Source organism: Balaenoptera borealis (genome assembly GCF_965194805.1).
Source record: "Balaenoptera borealis genome assembly, chromosome: 14".
NCBI lineage: Eukaryota > Metazoa > Chordata > Mammalia > Artiodactyla > Balaenopteridae > Balaenoptera > Balaenoptera borealis.
This window is the reverse complement of record NC_138875.1, coordinates 83,443,728-83,463,072: the sequence shown is the minus strand read 5'-3', so window position 1 is coordinate 83,463,072 and position 19,345 is coordinate 83,443,728. Positions and strand designations below refer to the sequence as shown.

At 43.7% G+C, this 19,345-nt stretch overlaps 1 protein-coding gene across 1 annotated transcript in view; it reads left to right on the top strand.

Annotated features, from left to right (window-relative positions):
• Window positions 1–19,345, top strand: part of IFT81 (intraflagellar transport 81) — a 201,694-nt gene that overhangs the window by 90,408 nt on the left and 91,941 nt on the right. The window contains exon 3 of the mRNA XM_082355910.1: window positions 5,609–5,749. The gene's annotated coding sequence lies outside the window, so the exon portion shown is untranslated. The remainder of the gene's footprint in view (window positions 1–5,608; window positions 5,750–19,345) is intronic.

Here is a 19,345-nt window from a genome sequence, read left to right as displayed (position 1 = left end):
TATAAGATATGACACCCTAAAATTCCTAGAAGAGAACATAGGCAAAAGATTCTCAGACATAAAATGTAGCAGTGTTTCTTAGGTCAATCTCCCAAGGCAATAGAAATAAAAGCAAAAATAAACAAATGGGACCTAATCAAACTTACATGTTTTTGCACGGTGAAGGAAATCATAAACAAAATGAAAAGACAACAGACAGAATGGGAGAAAATATTTGCAAATGATGGAGGTTCCTTAAGAAAACTGAAAATAGAGTTACCATATGATCCAGCAATCCCACTCCTGGCATATATCCAGAGAAAACTCTAATTCAAAAAGATACATGCACCCCAATGTTCATAGCAGCACTATTTACAATAGCCAAGACTTGGAAGCAACCTAAATGTCCATTGACAGATGAATGGATAAAGAAGATGTCATATATATATACAATGGAATACTACTTAGCCATAAAAAAAGAATGAAATAATGCCATTTGCAGCAACATGGATGGACCTAGAGATTTTCATATTAAGTGAAGCAAGTCAGACAGAGAAAGACAAATATCATACAATATCACTTATATGTGGAATCTAAAATATGATACAAATGAACTTATTTACAAAATAGAAACAGACTTGCAGACATAGAAAACAAATTTATGCTTACCAAAGTGGAAAGGGGGTGGGTATAAATTAGGAGTTTGGGATTAGCAGATATAACTTACTATATATAAAATAGATAAACAACAAGGTCCTACTGTATAGCACAGGGAACTATATTCAATATCTTTAACAAACTATAATGGTAAAGAATATACACATACACACATACACACACACACATACACACATACACACACACACATACACATATATATATATGTATAATCTGAATCACTTTGCTGTACACCGGAAACGAACACATGTTGTAAATCAACAATACTTCAGTTAAAAAAAAGAATTTCATTCCTTTTAAAATCTGAATAATTCTCTCTCTCTCTCCATTTAGTTTGTTTCCACCTTTTTGGCTATTGTGAATAGTCCTTCTCTGAACATGGTTGTACAAATTTCTGTTCATGTCCCTGTTTTCAATTCTTTTGGGTATATAGCCAGAAGTGGAATTGCTAGATCATGGCAATTGTATGTTTAATTTTTTTTAGAAACCAAGTTTTTTGTTTTTTGTTTTTTTTTAACTTACCAGGATATCCACATGTGCTTGAAAGCTTCCCCTTTTTAACCCCAAAGCTGAATACATCACCCTCAGGAGGGGAAATACTTTCCTTGTATCAGTGAGTCACCATCTCTCTCATTAAAGCAGAGATAAAAACCATTAGTTTAATTCCAACAGGGCATTCTGTTACAGAGAATAGAGGGGAAAGCAGAATAAAGTTATGCTGAATAGATGGAAATTTAGGACATGAAATGAAAAGCAGAAGCAGGGAGACAGAGAGAAAGCACAGAGGAGCGGAGGGTGGGGCTGAGGCATGAAGACCCACCAGCTCCGAAGGTCCCTAGAGTGACCCCGAACAGAGAATTCCTCACTAATTCTGGAGTCCAAGAACCCTGACCCATTTACAACTTATTGTGGGTTTTTTTTTTTTCCATGAAATCCTATGTTATATATTTCTCTCTGATCATATGCATAATAATTGTGACTAAAAGGAAAAGCCGCTGTCAGTCTCTACACTCACAACACTCCTGACACCAAATATGTGGGTTTTCCACACCAACCAATTTCGCAGCTCTCTGGACACCGAAAGGGTGTCCTACAATTCAATCATGACACTAACTACTTAGAGTTAGCACAGACCCCGCAGGTTAAGGGCTCAGTCCCACAAGACTGCCCCCACTTCAGATGCGAGTCACAAGTAGTGCATCCCAGGTGTTTGACTTGGCTACAGATTGGGGGTTCTCATGACCCCTTCCTTGGGTTTAGTAGTTTACTGTAATGGCTCACAGAACTCAGGGAAACATGTTTATTGGTTTACTGTAAAGGACATAAAAAAGGAGACAAAAGAACAGCCAGGTGAAGAGGTACATAGATAAGGCGAGGTCTGGAAGGGGCCCAAGTATAGGAGCTTCTGTTCCCATGGAGTTGGGGTTTGCCACCCTCCCAACACGTGGACATGTTCACCAACCCAGAAGCTCTCCAAGCTCCATAGTTCAGGAATTTTTATGGAGGCTTCATCACGTAGGCATGATTGGTTATTAACTCAATATCCAGCTGCTCTTCCCTCCCTGGGGGATGGGAGTGGGACAGAAAGTTCCAAGCCTCTAATCATGGCTTGGTCTTCTTGGTGACCATCCCTATCCTGAACCTGTCCAGGAGCCCACCAAGAGTGGCCTCTTTAGGACAAAAGATGCTCCTATCACCCAGGAAATTCCAAGAAATTCAGGAGCTCTGTGTCAGGAATCAGGGACAAAGACCAAACATTCAAACAAAAGATGCTCCTAGCACCCTATAACTCAGGAAATTACAAGGGTTTTAGGAGCTCTGTGTCAGGAACCAGGGCCTGAGACCTAATATATATTCTTATTATATCACAGTGACATAGTGTGACTGAGTATTTATGCCTCACCATCAAACAAGTTTAACTAAAATAGTCTCGTTCTCTTGGCCCCTGTCAAAATGACAGCATCTTCATGTCAAAGATGTTGACTTACTTCCACCCTTTTTGTGGAGCCAGTGACGTGGCATTCATCAGCATAGTCTCAGTCTAGCTCAAGAGTTCCAAGCCAAATGGAGAAGCCAGTGGAATGGATAGGAACTGGGATCAGGCCACCAGGCTGGATCTGGACACATGGAGATGGTGACGTGGAATAGAGCAGGTACAGCAAACAGGAAGTGAGGGCCCTAGCTGAGGGCAGGCCAGCAGGCTGAGCTCAGGGTCTCTGGAGGCCCCAGGAAGAGGAGGTGGGGAGAGCACCCTAGTCCTCTTCTGATGGAAGAGGGAGGGCGTGGTGAGGGAGTCCATGATTTGAAGACCTCTGTACTTCTCCCTGCCCATTTCATTGCTCTTATCAAAACTCTCACTGTCCATTTTATCCAGTCAAACTTAATTTCCCTTGTCTGTCTCTTTTTCATTCCCACCCCCATTTCCCTTATGCCTGAACAGCCTCCTACTTACCATCTGCCTGCCCAGGAGCTTGCCTTCCTTTACAACTGCACCTACCACTTAGTTTCTCCAATTAAGTGAAAGTTGAATAATTATACTTCTTTTCCCAAAGCACACCTCTTAAATCCCAAATGTCCCTGTGTTGCCATACATGATGAAAAGGCTCTGACTGACTGACTTTCTTTAAAGGAATTACATGAGATTACTCATTAAAAGCACCATGGCTGGTACATAATAGTGTTCAGCGAATTGCAGCTTTTCATTAATAGTGATATGTTATTAATTATAGTAATAATAATAAGAGGATATAAGCTCCTAGAAGACAAGGAGAGTGGTTGCTCTATGCCCAGGTTCAATAACCCAATATTCAAAGATTGAATTTTAGCAGAGATTATAAATTTTTCTGCCATGCCTAACTTCTTCTAGCTCAACCTGAAATCAGCAGGCCTTCATGTCCCTAACCAGGGCTGATTGGACCAGGATGGGCAACTGCCAAGCAGAGTCAGCACAGTGGCTAGCCAGTGACCAATTGGGATCTCTCTATCAAGAATACAAATTAAGGGGCTTCCCTGGTGGCTCAGTGGTTAAGAATCCACCTGCCAATGCAGGGGACACAGGTTGGAGCCCTGGTGCAGGGAGATCCCACATGCTGCGGAGCAACTAAGCCCGTGAGCCACAACTACTGAGCCCGCGTGCCACAGCTACTGAAGCCCACACACCTAGAGCCTGTGCTCCGCAACAAGAGAAGCCACCGCAATGAGAAGCCCGCGCACCACAACAAAGAGTAGCCCCCACTCGCCACAGCTAGAGAAAGCCTGCTTGCAGCAACAAAGACCCAACGCAGCCACAATAAATAAATAAATTAACTTTTAAAAAAAAAGAATATAAATTAAGGGACTTCCCTGGTGGTCCAGTGGCTAAGACTCCATGCTCCCAATGCAGGGGACCCCGGTTCAATCCCTGGTCAGGGAACTAGATCCCACAGGCCACAACTAAGTGTTCACACACCGCAACTAAAGATCCCGTGTGCCACAATTAAAGATCCCACATGCCACAACTAAAAGATCCCGCATGCCGCAGCTAAGACCTGGTGCAGCCAAATAAATAAATAAATATTTTTTAAAAAAAGAATATAAATTAAGAGACAAAGGCATTAGGGGACCAAGTAAAAGGAAGAGCTCTAGGGTGAAAGTCCTCCAGCTCTAACTGATGTGGTCCCTGGAATCACTCTGATTCTTGCTCTTGCTAAGGCTATAGCTTTTCTAGGAGATTCCATGAGAACTATGTCTTTAATATGAAAATCATTTTCTGGAGCTAATTTGAATAGGTGGTTCTGAGCATATATCACAACTCTGCCACTTCTATGTGATCTGAAGAAAGTTATTTAACCTCCCTGAGCCTCATTTTCCCCATCTGTAAAAGGGGATGGTAATACCTACTTTACGGTGTCCTGGTGATTAAATGAGGTAGTGCACTCTCATACTAGCACTTATCAAGGATGTACGTCCTTGTTTTTTTCCCTTCTCTGCCCAAAGGTCATTGGAAATGTCCAGATACAGGCACTATATCAGTTAGGATACAGAGCTCAACTGCATGCAATAGAGACCCCAAATAACAGTAGCCTAAATAAGGTAGAAATTGATTTCTTTCTCACATGCAGTCTGGATGAAAATGGTCCAGGGCTGGTATGGCAGCTCTGAGCAATGAATTCATCAGGGACCCATCTCTAGGGTGTTGTCCTCATCACCATGGTCAAAAATGGCTCCCCATCAGGATCAAATTCCCAATAGAAGGATGGAAGAAGGAGGAAAGGAGAAAGAAAGGGCATGTTCCTCCCTTCAAGGGCGTGGCCTGTCACTGCCACTTGCAGCTCATTGGTCAGAACTTAGTCACGTGGCCACACCTACCTGCAACAGGAGGTAGGAAATGTAGTCCTTATTCTGTTTGACCATGTTGCTTGCTTAAAATCGGATCAGGAGTTTTCTTACTTTTATTGAGAAAGGAGAATGGATATTGAAGGACAACCAAGAGTTCCTGCCACTGGTACCAATGGAATGGTCCTTTGACCTGAAGCTGAATGAGTAGCCTCTCCCGTATGTGGAAGGAAATCTTTGTCTTCATAGGGGACCTGGACAGCTATAAGGCATGTAATACGGCCCAGCCTGGGAAGAGATCTATAGAGAATTTATTTGCCCAGGTAAATAATGACCTATTTGTGTTTTTCCCAAGGGAATGGGCCCTATCTTGGCACTGATGGGGGTGTCTGAAAGTCAAAGTCTTGGGTGTGGAGTATTGGAGTCTCTGATCAGTTCCTAAGCTGTGTCCTGTAGGAATGTTCTGGGTTCCTTAGGTGATATCAAAGCTCACAGACTCCACAAGATCCAAAAAGTCTTCCCTGATCTGCCAGCTAAAAGAGGTTGCTCTCTCCTTTGAACCCCCATCATACCTGGAGTAGACATCTGTTGGTTTTGTTGTCTGACCTTATTTTCTCTTCTGATTTTCCTTTGACAGAACCGTGCCATCTGCATTCTCGGATGATTCGGTTCAGGTCAAGCTGTCCCCACCCACAGACCCCAGGGGTGGATCCAGGACCAGTCTGAGACACTTCGTCATTGCTACTGTGCTCTGTTCAAGAGTGGACATGTGAGTCAGGTCAGTCTGATATGTCTTGGAACTTTGGTTAAAATTACTGAAACAGTGGTGCTCTCTTTATGCTGGAGTTGCTAAGCTGGTAGGATATGGGCCTAAAATTATTGGCAGCCATTTGCCAGCAGGGAATGAAGTCAACTCAGAGAAATCCAGAGGGAAATGATGGAGGGATTCTTGGTGACATTATTTGAACATCTGGATCAAGCCATGCCAGAAGGCCTGACTAGTTTCAGGAGCCAGTAACTTCCCTTTTCTGCTTAAGCCAGTTGAAGCAGACCCTCTTATCACTTTCAACCAAAAGAGTCTTGACTAGTAGAGCCTTTATGCGTACCTTCATAATATGGCTTATCACTTTGAAGCTGAGGTTGCAATTATTTCTGAACACATCTCATGTCTCCTCAAGTATCTTGAAACCAGAATGCCACCTAGGTACCAGGCACAGCCCATGTTTTCAGGGAATGCTTGGTGAATGAATGAATGGATTGATGGATAGACCAATGGACTGGTGGATGGATGAATAATGGAAAGAAGTAAAATAGTACATGTCCCTCCTGAGCATCAGGCCCCAAAATAGGAACCTATGCTTCTCCAGACCTTTCTTACAATCCTTTCCCCATCCTTTTGTTTAATAATTCAGACAACAAATGTTTACTGAACACCTACTATGTGCAAGGCTCTGTGCCAGGAGTTGGGAATATGTAGTGTGGTGGTGAAAAGCTCGTGCTTTGGAACCATACAGAACTGGATTTGAACCCCAGCTGTGCCCGTCACTCTCAGTGTGGCCTTGGACAAGTTGATTAACTCCTCTGAACCTCAATGTCTTCATCTGTAAAATGGGTATTGATGGCATCTTCTTCGTAGGGTGGTTGTGAGAGTAATCGAGATAAGGGACTTAAAGTGTTGAAGGGTGCAGGTTCATAATAATTATTATTATAATAAAGTTAACACTATATGCCCTTTACAAATGTTAGCTGTTATGCTCTCCCTTTCCAATTTAACAAGCAAAAGAAAGAATATATACATTTATGTATATATATAGAGAGAGAAACAGAGAGACAGAGACAGACAAAGAGACAGAGACAGAGAATGACAGAGAGACAGAGACAGAGAGATAGAGAAAGAAAGAGACAGAGACACAGAAAGAAAGAGACAGAGAGGAAAGATCGAACAGCAAAAATAATTTTAAATGTGTTTTTCTTCTGATAATTGTGGTTTATCTGGGTTTGGGGAAAAAATATTCATCTAAACCAGTGGTTCATTACAGAGGTGATTGTTCACCCCCAGGGGACTTTTGGCGATGTCTGGAGACATTTTTCGTTGTCATGATTGAGGGAGTGCTACTGGCATCTAATGGCCAGGGATGCTGCTAAACATCCGACAATACACAGATCAATGCCCACAGCGAAGAGCTGTCTGGTCTAAAATGTCAACAGTGCCAAGGCTGAGAAACTCTGGTCTATACCGTGTTGGTGCCTTGGCTGTAAATTCAATTGTAAACTGAAATCAAGGGCCATAATGTAAGACCCATGGTAGGTGCTCAATGAATGTTTGATAACCACATAAGTGAATGAATGATCAAATGAATGATTATATCTTACATTTGTAATTTGGCCAAGTGCCTGGTATACGGCTGTGTCAGAATGGCTGTTCATAAATGGTTATTGACTCGTTCCTGTAAATGTCCCTCCTGAAGAGCCACCTGTGCAGCAGCTGGGAATGGTGTCCTCCTGGCTGGGGGACAAGATGGCCTCACGGCATCCGTCTGGGGTTACAATCAGTTGCTGTGGGCAGCCACAGGGCAGCAGAGCGGACGGTGTTTCTCCACATAGTGATGGACTCATTGTCCTCTCTCCTGCCCCTCTTCTCTCAGACTCTCTGCAAAGAAGGCTTTAAAGAGCTGAGCTGAGAGCCTATGGATTTAGCTCTTTAGGAAAAGGAGGAAAAAATGAGCCCAGACTGAAGATTACTGTTAATTTGCTTGAGGATCAAGAGCCCGTTAGAATTAGAGAGGGGGTTGGGTTGGTGGGGTGGGACTCTGGTTCATCACCACACTTTTTCTAATTCATTTATGCAACAAATATTTACAGAGTGCCAGGGACTCTTTGGGGTGAGATAACTAAAGAGATCAAAATCCCTACCCTCTTGGTGTTTATATTCTAAAGAAACAGGATGAACAATAGATACTAATATGTAGTATGTGAGAGGGCCATGTGCTCTATCGAGAAAAATCAAACAAGGAAGGAAGATAAGATGTGCTTAGGGTTGAACATTTTGGTAAAATTGAGGTGAGCTTCACATAACATAAAATTAACCATTTTAAAGTATAGAATTCAGTGGCATTTAGTACATTCTCAGTGTTGTGCAACCACCATCTCTATCTAGTTCCAAAACATTTTCATCACCCCAAAAGGAAAACCCTTACCCACTAAGCAGTCACTCTCCATTCCCTCCTCCCCCACTGCCCCTGGCAACTGTCAATCTACCTTCTGTCTCTATGGATTTACCAGCCCCTGGTAACCACCAATTTTCTTTGTGTCTTCATGGATTTACCTATTATGGACATTTCGCATGAATGGAATCATACACTACATGGTCTTTAGTGACTGGCTTCTTTCATTTAGTGTAATGTTTTCAAGGTTCGTCCATGTTTTAGAGTGTATCAGTAGCTCATTCCGTTTTGTGGCCGAGCAATATTCCATTGTGTGGCTATATCACATTCTTTTTTAATTAATTAATTTATTTGTTTTTATTTTTGGCTGTGTTGGGTCTTCATTGCTGTGTGTGGGCTTTCTCTAGTTGCGGCGAGCGGGGGCTACTCTTTGTTGTGGTGCGCAGGCTTCTCATTGCGGTGGCTTCTCTTGTTGCGGAGCACGGGTACTAGGGCACGTGGGCTTCAGTAGTTGTGGCTCGTGGGCTCTAGAGCTCAGGCTCAGTAGTTGTGGTGCACGGGTTTAGTTGCTCCACGGCATGTGGGATCTTCCCGGACCAGGGCTCGAACCTGTGTCCCCTGCATTGGCAGGCAGATTCTTAACTACTGAGCCACCAGGGAATTCCCAGAAGATGATTTTTAAGTGAAGACCTTAGGAGGGTGAGGGAGCAAGCCACCAGGACGTCTGGGAAGAGCACTGCACGCAGAGGGAACAGTGAGTGCAAAGGCCCTGAGGCAAGTCATTTTCACTTGTCTTTAACTCTATTTTCCTGTCTGCTAATGGGGAAGAATAAGACCATGAAGAGAATATCACATAGAATATTGGCAAATTATCAACACCTGGGCTCGCCCACATACTTGAGCAAGATACAGTTGACCCTTCAACAACACAGGGGTTAGGGGCATCGACCGTCCTCGTAGTTGAAAATCCGAGTATATATGGAGTCAACCCTCCATATCTGTGGTTTGTCCACATCTGCAGATTCAATCAACTATGCATCATGAAGTACTGTAGTATTTACTATTGAAAAAAATCTTTGTGGAAGTGCATCAAGGCAGTTCAAACCCATGTTTTTCAACGGTCAACTGTACTTCTCAGAGCTTCAATCTGCTCACCTGTAAATAGGGATAATAATTGCTATCTACCTCGCAGTGTTCTCTCAAGAATTAAATTAAATATATACCCAGTCAGGGCCTGGCACATAGTAGGGCTCAGAAATGGGTTTGACCATAATTCAAAAAGACACATGCACCCCAATGTTCATTGCAGCCCTATCTACAATAGCCAGGTCATGGAAGCAAACTAAATGCCCATTGACAGATGAATGGATAAAGAAGTTGTGGTACATATATACAATGGAATATTACTCAGCCATAAAAAGAAACGAAACTGGGTCATTTGTAGAGACGTGGATGGATCTAGAGACTGTCATACAGAGTGAAGTAAGTCAGAAAGAGAAAAACAAATATCGCATGTTAATGCATATATGTGGAACCTAGAAAAATGGTACAGATGAACTGGTTTGCAAGGCAGAAATAGAGACACAGATGTAGAGAACAAACGTATGGACACCAGGTGGGGAAAGTGGCGGGGGGTGGTGGTGGTGGGATGAATTGGGAGATTGGGATTGACATGTATACACTGATGTGTATAAAATGGATGACTAGTAAGAACCTGCTGTATAAAAAAATAAATAAAATAAAATTCAAAAAAAAAAAAGAAAGGGGTTTGAACCCAGATCAGGAGGACTTCAGATCCTGAGGCCTCCAGGAAGACAATGGTTTATAGGAGAGTCTGAGGGGTTTTGTGGCGGGGAGGCCTGCAGTCTAGTCTGACACAGGCTACCATATACTCTCCTCTATTTATGTTTCTAAGAGCATAATTTGTTTATATACTAACACCAAGCAGGGGGATTAGAGTCTGAATGCCAGCTTTCACCAAGTGACTTTAGGCAAATTTCTTAATCTCTTTTAACTCAATTTCCTCATTTGTGACTCAATATTGTTGACAGGATTCAGGATCATATATGTGTCATAGGAGAATTGATAGATAATATATATGAGTGTCACTGGTATGTGGTAGTGCTCAAAAAATTTCCCTCTTTTGTTGCTTCATCATATGTCTGCCCAGCAAATGCCACTTGGGGCATTAAAAAAACCATAAGATTACCTTTAATCATGTCTTCAACACAAGTTGCCATGATGTTTTGCTTTGTTTTGTTTTTTGGTGGCAGGAAGAATGTGGGCTTTGGGGTCTCAGGTGAGAGTTGAGATCCTGGTTCCTGTGCTTACTTGCTGTTGGACCTTGGGCAAGAGTCTTAACCTCTCTGAGCTTTAGTTTCCTGGCCTACCTTATAAAGCAGTTGTAAGGATCTGAGATCATTCTTGTGAAGCACCCAGCACCCAACAGGACTCTTAGCCTCAGAGCTGATGGTGGCCACCTTGGTATGAAGAAAAGGATGGGAAGTCCAAGCAGTTTGGGTGGTGAGGGAAGAACAGGAGAGAAAAGTCCCAATCAGACTATCTAGAAAAGCTCGTGAGAACTTAGCAAGAGTGAAGCCATAATGAGTTTCCAACTCTCATTTTTCTCCCTTTGGAAAAAGCTAAGAATCAGGAGTCCCAAATGTTCTGTCCAAGGCCAGCTCCATGCCCTCGGGCAAGTCCCTTTCCCTCTCTGAGCCTCAGTTTCCTGGGGTCCCTCTCCAAGGACCCTCTCTTCTCTGTATCTACCTGTGCACCGCTAATGACCAGTAGAGGGTAGCGGTGAGCCAACGTTCACTGTGGAGTCCGTGCCTGCAAGTCTTGTTTGCCCTCTTGCTATCATCTGACTCGGGGCAAGAAAACTGGTGAAATAATGATAGTAGTATGTTTCTCTTTTTCAAAGAGCCTTATTTTATCCTCAGTGCACAGTCAGAATGAGGTCTTGCCCCAGTACACAAATGAGAAAGCAGAACCTCAGAAGCATAAGAAACTTAACAAGACTGCATATAAACAATCAACAGATAATTTTGTTCATAGCACATCCTAAATTCAGAACATTCCAGTGTTAGGAACAGCATTGCTGTATGTCTTGTCTGCTTAGTATTGATAACCCATTACCTACTTTATGGTTCATGAAGTATTTTCTGATCCTCAATATCAGGGGATTCTCCTCTTGTTCTCCCCAGCTTACAGATGAGAAAACTGAGGCTTCTAGAGGTTATGCCATTTGGCTTAGCATTTTCATAATCAGCTCCATCTTAGAGGCTGTTTGGTAGACTCCCAGAAATATTAGCTTAACAACTACAGAACTTGGTGTTTTGCAGCAGTTTTCATGTGATGGGACATAGTGGTTTCGAGTCCAGATATTGCTCCTTGTTTTGCAAAAGAAATTAAACTCCTCTCTGTCTCAGCATCTGCACAGGTTATCAGAAATTTCATGTAGAACTGGAATAGCTTTAGATCAGCAGTGGTACTCAAAAGGGACTATTAAGTGACACACCTGTCCCCAATTCCAGATGCTGACATCTGCCCTCAACCACCCAGATTATCACTGTTTTTGATGATCGTTTTATTTGTATGTGAGTGCAATGTCTTTAAGACATCCCTGGGTCGGTTAAGATGCTGTAACAGAAAGGCACAACTCAAATTAGCTTAAACACTTAAACATTAAGGAAAATTTTACTTCATATAACAAGTAAACTCCAAGGTGGCACGTACAACAACTCAACAAGATTAGCAGAATTATCCTGCCCAAAATGTCAATAGTACTGAGGTTGAGAAGCCCTGGGTTAGACTGATCAGTGCAGGGGTTGGGACTGGAGTCTTCTTCCATGAAGCACATGGCAGTGAAGAAAAGGCAGAGGACACCACACAAAATTGGGGTTTGGAGAGTCTGAAAGAGGAAAGAGGGACTTCTTCACTAAGAAGCTTTTGGGAAGGGAATCGACGACAGTCTCTGTTATAAGCCTTGATGCTGTTAATTTAGCTCCCAGTGAGCTCTCCCTAGCTCACTGTGTGTGCCCTGCTGCTGGGAGTTAGGAGGATATATCAGAATTAACACTTGGTCCTTGCCCTCACCTTGCTTGTAGTCTAGATGTTTAAACCAGGCTCACATTACTTCCTTTTCACTATTATCTTTTTTTTCTCAATTGTAGAAAATACTGAAAGGAATAAAGAGAATCCAGAATCACCCATAACCTATCAAAATAGCTACCACTAACATTTTTGTTTATTTTGTTCTAATCTTGACCCTGCTTTCTAATTATTGCAACTCATGTAAATTATCCCCTCATTCATTCATTCAACAGCTATGGAGCTGAGTGCTGGTGTGTGTGGTTCAGATTCTCACTGTACTAGGATTTCCCAGAAGAACAATTTCATTGTAGCCCGGAATGGTTGAATGGGGGGGGGGGGGTTTGACCTGGGTCTTGAAGTCAATTTGAATGAAGAAAGAGGGTATGAGGGTGGCCTTCCCGTGAGAGGAAGGGAATGTCCCAGGAACAAGGCAGGGGAGGTGGGTGTGGAGAAGAAGACTGGTGCATATTGGGAAGGCTAGAGGAAGGAGTCAGTGGTGGGGGAAGATTCTAGGTGTAATGTAGAGATTTCTTATGAAATTGCAGGGATAATTTTAGGAAGAAGATTCCAGAAGGGCTTAAAAGGATGGCAAGCTTAAAGGTAAACTTGAATGCTACAGGAACCAGGAGATGATCTAAGTAAGTGAAGTAGGAGCAGGTACAAGAAAGAACATAGGCTTCCTGGTCTACACATTCCCCTTCAATAGGTACATGAGATAAAGGAATGTTATTCTATGAAGAACGGCAGCACAAACGTGATGATAATCAGCAACTGACAATGGCTTCCGGATCACACATGTTAGGGAGCAGTGAGAACTGTGGCAAACAGGTCAGTGCATGTCCCATCTGAAGCAGGAAGCCTCTTCTCAGCTTAAGCCAATCTGCCACATAGTATATCCAGATTTCCAGAAATCCAGACAGTCCCAACAAATGCAATTGAGTCTCACTGGTTTTGATTGGCCTCATCCTGAAATATCTCGATTTTCAAATGTTGGTTCATTCTGCTGGTTTGTTTGTTTAGCGCTCTGTGAGCCAAACACAACTTGCCTATCTGTCAAACTTAGCCCTGGGGATGCTAGTCTGTTGTCCCTTGGGTAGATGCCAAGATGAATCTTAGTTGGAAGGATGAGAGGGTGGCTAGCAGGGAGATGTCCTTACAAAACCAAAGGATGGGCGGAAAGTTTGTGCAGGAGGACCTCCATCTTCTGAAAAGCAATTCCATGAACATTCATTCAATCCTCACATCAACCCTATGAGACAAAGCAGGTTAATTCCATTACATGCATGGGGAAACTGAGGCTCAGAGAGTGCCCACATTCACAAACTACAAACTAGACCCTCAGGACTGCACTCTTTACCTCCTTGCTGATGGTACCCAAGTTAGAGCTGACTTCAAAGTTCACTAAGGAGTTCAAGACATTGCAAGGAAAATGAACCCTTTTGCTTAAAGGATGCCAACCTGGCTTTTTTGCCCACTGCACCTCCAGTGCCTTTATCTCCTTGTCTTAAGGTGAATGTAACTACTGGGCAGCACTTCTCTGATGATGTGGCAGCCATGGATGGAGTGCACCACTCAGAACTCCTTCCTGAGTGTCTGCTTCGAAGAGCATGGTTGACTGACAGCACTAGTTCCCACCCCTCTGGATCCACCAAGTTCATGCCAAGACCATACCTCCCCGGGCTGCTCCCAGCCAATGACAGAGCACACTGGGAGTGCTAGTGAAGCCCCACTGCTGCCCGACTTGGAATCCCTCTCACAGCTGACTGTGGCCGGGGAACTCCCGTTCAGCATGGCCAAAACTTTCTTAGAACTGTGCTGCTGTCCAAGGCTCTTCCTACCCAATCCTTCTGTCCCCCTCTCCTTCCAAGGTATCAGACCAGCATCACAGTCTGAACAGTCTCTTGCCTATTCTCACTCCCTTGCCCTTTATCCCTCATAGGCATAAATAAATAAATCCTCAGTAAATCTGCAAATCTGTGCTCGACTTGATGTCTGCTTCTCAGAGGATCTGAACTAACACAGATGACTTCCATTTTGTGAAATGAGCTAGTGAGGTCTACAATCATCCAAACCCAGAGTCATCTGTTGTCAAGGAAACAGGTTTTCACACTGTAATGGTTAGGCCCATGGGCTTTGGAATCAAAATGATGGAGGTGTGAGCCCTACTTGCCAGTGGTATGACCTTAAGGAGGTTTTATAACCCATCCTACTTCCTCATCTGCTGAAAAAAGTGATTCTCAACCAGAAGCGATTTTGTCCCCCAGGGACATTTGGCAATGTCTAGAGGCATTTTTTGATTGTTACAACTGGAGGAACTGGGGGTGTTTGTTATTGCTACTGATGCCTGGTGGGTGGAGACCAGGGATATTGCAAAATAGCCTACAGTGCACAGAGCAGCCCCCCAACACACACACACACACACACACATACACACACACACACATACAGAGCACAGAATGATCCAACCCAAAATGTCTGTAACGCTGAAGCTGAAAAACCCCGTATAAAATGGAGATGGTAATGGTAGCTAACTCAAAAAGCTGAGGATCCAGGGGGATCACTTGTTCAATATCTGTCATTTCTACTCCCCCACTCCCTTGTAAACTCCACAAGGGCAGGGACCAGATGATTCTAGGTCAACATTCAGTATCACCAATGACTAGAACATGGAAGGTACTAAATAAATTATTATGAACTGAAACATTTACCAGATGAGTGCAAATCAACACATGGTAACTATTATTATTATTATTACGACTATTATCATCATCATCATCATCAACACTGTCTTTCCAGACCCTGGCTCAGTGCATGGGGTATAATTGGTCCTCAATATTTGTTGAATGAATGAATGAATGCGAAATGAAGGGGTATTTACTCATTAACAACAAATTTATGTGCTTTGGAGAGATATTGGAAACTCTTGGGAAACAGGCCCCGTCTTTTTTTTTTTTTTTTTTTGCCAAGAGGAATTTTGTTCATCAAAGAAATGACTTGAGAGGATTGAGACCTCGGCCAGCCAGAGTCGGGGGCCTGATTCAACGTCATGTAGCGTTTAGGACGCAAATCTTGCTTGGCCTAGGCTAAAAAGGAAAATGGGCCAGGTTTTGTGCGAACTCGCTGTGAAACAAGAGCTGTTTTCAGGGCCCAGGAACACTCTCTGTCCCATGTTTAATTTCTTCCATCTGTCTGGTATCTGACCTCTGCTGCCCTCTAAGCCATTGCCACACATTGTCTGCGCACGTTCCCATATAAGGTGATCTCTCTCTCTCTTTCTCTTCCTCTCTTCCCCTCTCCCTCTTTCTCAGGGTTGGACTGCAGCAGCACTTCCTCCACCCTGCTCTCCCTCTCTCGGCCTTCCCTGGCAGGCTCTGCTGTGAGGATGGATGGCTGGAGAGCGGGAAGGGGCAGGGGGCTGCCAAAGAATGTGGCAGGTTTATTTTTGTTCGGGCTGCATTCTTTGCCAGGCCTGCAGGCCCCAGCCACTTGGGGATGTCACATGCCGATAAGACAGTCGGGGGTGACTGAGACCTGTGGCTCAAATCTGCAACACCCCAGGTGTGAGACGTCATCACGGAGTGGGGGGTAGGGCAGGGAGTGGGGAAGGCAGGGACCCTGAGGTCATGGGACTCGCCTCTTCCCACTACCTTGTGCCTGATTCCCAGAAAGATGTCTGATCCTTCAGAGAAGCAGTTGCAGGAATTGAGATCTGTAACCACTTAGGCCCATCTCTGGGCAAAACCCAACATCTGCGGCAGGGTAGAGAAGAGCCAGGTATCAGGGTAAAATTATTAGCTATGTGACCTTGGGTAAATTGACTGAGTCCTCTGACTCTCAGTTTCCTTATCTGTCAAAATAACATCAACAAATCTCCTCAATACTATTCTAGTATCTTAGTCTAATGTAAACTCTGTGGCAGCAATTATTGTCTATTTTGTTCACTGTTGTCTCACCAGCACACAGTAGGAGCTCAAATGTGTTAAACAAATTAAATGAGATAATTCTTTTAAGTGCTCAGCACCTAATAAATAATAACTCTTACTACCTATTCAACAACAACAGATGTTTATTAAGCACCAATTAGGTGCCAGGCCCTGATAGGTGCTGGGGATATAACAGTGAACAAGACAGACAAGCCCTCAGAGAGCTTATATTCTCATGGGGGAGATATAATAAAGTAAATTAAGTTCTGAGAGTACTAAGTGCTATGGAAGATATTAAAAAAGGGATGTGGAAGAAGTGTGTTTTTTAAACCTTTTGACTGTGACTCACAGTGAGAGATATGCTTATTGTGTGACCCAGTGAACACCCATGCATGTTCATTTAGCTGAAATGAAACTTTCACAGAACAGTTGTGGTAGATTGTCTGTGAAGATATCTGCCAGCAATTTGGCAAGCATCATTCCTGGTATGCACATGCCACTCCCCAGTCAAGAGGTAGAGTCTAGGGAATTCCCCTGGCAGTCCAGTGGTTAGGACTCTGCACCCGAGAGGGTCTTATGACTTGCTTTGACCAATGGAAATGATCACTGTACTTGTTCTGGGCCTCAGCTTTAAGAGGCCTGGTGGCTTTCACTTTTATGCCCTTAGTACCCAGCTGCCATGTAAAGAAGCTCAGGTTAGACCACTGAGTGATGAGAGACCACAAGGAGAAAGAGAGAGTCCACACGAGGGAGAAATGGCAGCCAGCACTGAGGCCCCAGAAAGGAGGGAAGCCATCTTGGATGTTCCAGCCCCAGGCAAGCTCCCAGCCCAACTTAGTCACGTGGTGACCCAGGTGATACCACATGGAGCAGAAGAACTGCTCAGCTGAGCTCACCCACAGACTTGTGGGGGGAAAGGGTTTTTTAAAAAAATATCTTTATTTATTTATTTATTTATTTATGTAGGATGCGCTGGGTTTTCGTTGCTGTGCGTGGGCTTTCTCTAGTTGTGGCCAGAGGGGGCTACTCTTCGTTGTGGTGTGCGGGCTTCTCATTGAAGTGGGAGGTGGCTTCACTTGTTGCAGAGAACGGGCTTCAGTAGTTGTAGCACATGGGCTCGGTAGTTGTGGCTCGCGGGCTCTAGAGCGCAGGCTCAGTAGTTGTGGTGCACGGGCTTAGCTGCTCCGCGGCATGTGGGATCTTCCCGTTCCAGGGCTCAAACCTGTGTGCCCTGCTTTGGCAGGCAGATTCTTAACCACTGTACCACAAGGGAAGTCCCAAAAGGTATTGTTTTTAAGCCAATAAATTTGGAGTGGTTTGAATGCAGCAAAAATATTTCTGACAAAGAAATATTTACCCTTATTCTGTGTGATATTTTCTATTCCACTTAATTTCAGTTTTTAAAAATGTTACTCAAGATTTACATTAAACTGATTTAATGATTAAACTGATTTCAGTACCCACTAATGGGCCATAACAGACAAGTCTGCAAAGCACAATGATGGAGAATGACTGGTAGGTGTATTGCTTTAAGTAACAGCGTCAGGAAAGACCTCCTGACCTCCTCAGATGTTAGATGAGAAGCTAACATCTGAGCTGTGACCTGGATGAGGAGGCGGAGCCAGGCTGGTGACGATCTGGGGAAAGAGCAGCCAGGCAGAAGGAACAGCAGTGCAAAGGTCTTGAGGCCGGGATGCGTTTGTTGTGTCTGAGCAACTGAATGGAAACCAGTGGTCGGAGGAGTAGAGAGAGAAGGGAAACCTAGAATGAAATCAGACCTTATACTGTGCAGCTCCTGGGACTTCCGCCATAGGGAGCAAACACAGCTTGGAAGACGGGGTGACCTCCTAAGGGCCTGACTGCCCATCATTTTTTTTTTTAATTGAGGTGAGATTCATATAACATAAAATTAACCTTTTTAAAGGGAAAATTCAGTGGCATTTGGTACATTCACAGTATTGTGCAACCACTACCTCTGTCTATTTCCAGTTTTCCATCGTCCCCAAAGAAAATCTCATATCCATGAAGCCTTTGCTCCACATTCTCCCACACCCCCCACCCCCCCAGCCCCTGGCAATCACGAGCTTGCATTCTGTCCTATGGATTTGGCTTTTCTAGATATTTCATATAAATGGAATCATACAATATGTGGCCTTTTGTGTCTGGCTTCTTTCACTTAAAGTGTTTTCAAGGTTCATCCCTGTTGCAATATGTATTCGTACTTCATTTCTTTTTATGGCTGAATAATATTCTGCCGTATGTTTATACCACAAATTGTTCAGCCTTCCATCCATTTGCCCGTCATTTTGATTCTCTATTCCATCTATAGCACTCTTATAGACCTTGATTTGACGTCATCATCCCAGAAGGGAGAAAAGGTCTTGACAACATGAAGAAGAAGATTTGTGCCCTGCTGCTCCTGGCCTTTTCTTGTCCCATCCCATCAACATTTTCCTGCATGATTCTGAGCTTCCTGATGTCCCAAAATGCAGCTCCACTGCTGGTTACCCTTAAATACTCCCCCTGAATTCTATAAATACACCAACACTCAGCTGGAAAAAAAAGAACTTGAAAGGCATCTGAAATGAAAATACACTTTTTTTCCATCATCAGCCAAGTGTTGTCTCTCCATCTTCTTCCTCTTTGATTCCAGGGTAAGCGCTTGGATTTCAAACCACTAGCCCTACCTGGGAAAGAAAAGAGTTTCCTCAGCAAAGCCCTTGTAGGCAGAGAAAGCCAGATAGCATGTTAACCCTGGCCCTCCCACATAGAAAATCCCTCTGCCTCACACAGAAAACCACTTTGCCTCAGCGGCCTGATTTATGGTCCTTCTTCCAGACTCCGCTGAGCCAGTTTTGAGCCAGTTTAGTGGGTTGGTGTAAATGGCTTTGGGATCAGGGAGACCTGTGTTTGAATCTTGGCTCAGACAGCTGCTAGCTATGTGACCTTGGGCCCTCTATTAACTCTCCAGGACTCAATTTCCTTCATTACAAAATGGAAAAAGCAATACTGTCCTTGCAGACCTATTGTGAAGATTAAATGAGATGACGTGGGTGTGGGCAGTGTGCAGAAACAGAATTAGACCTAACTCCACGCGATGCCTAGACCTTCAGCTGGAGAACCAGGGAAGCTTAGAGATGCGGCGGTGGTTTGGGTGGCCTCACAGGGCCTTCCTGCCCATCATTTTGACTG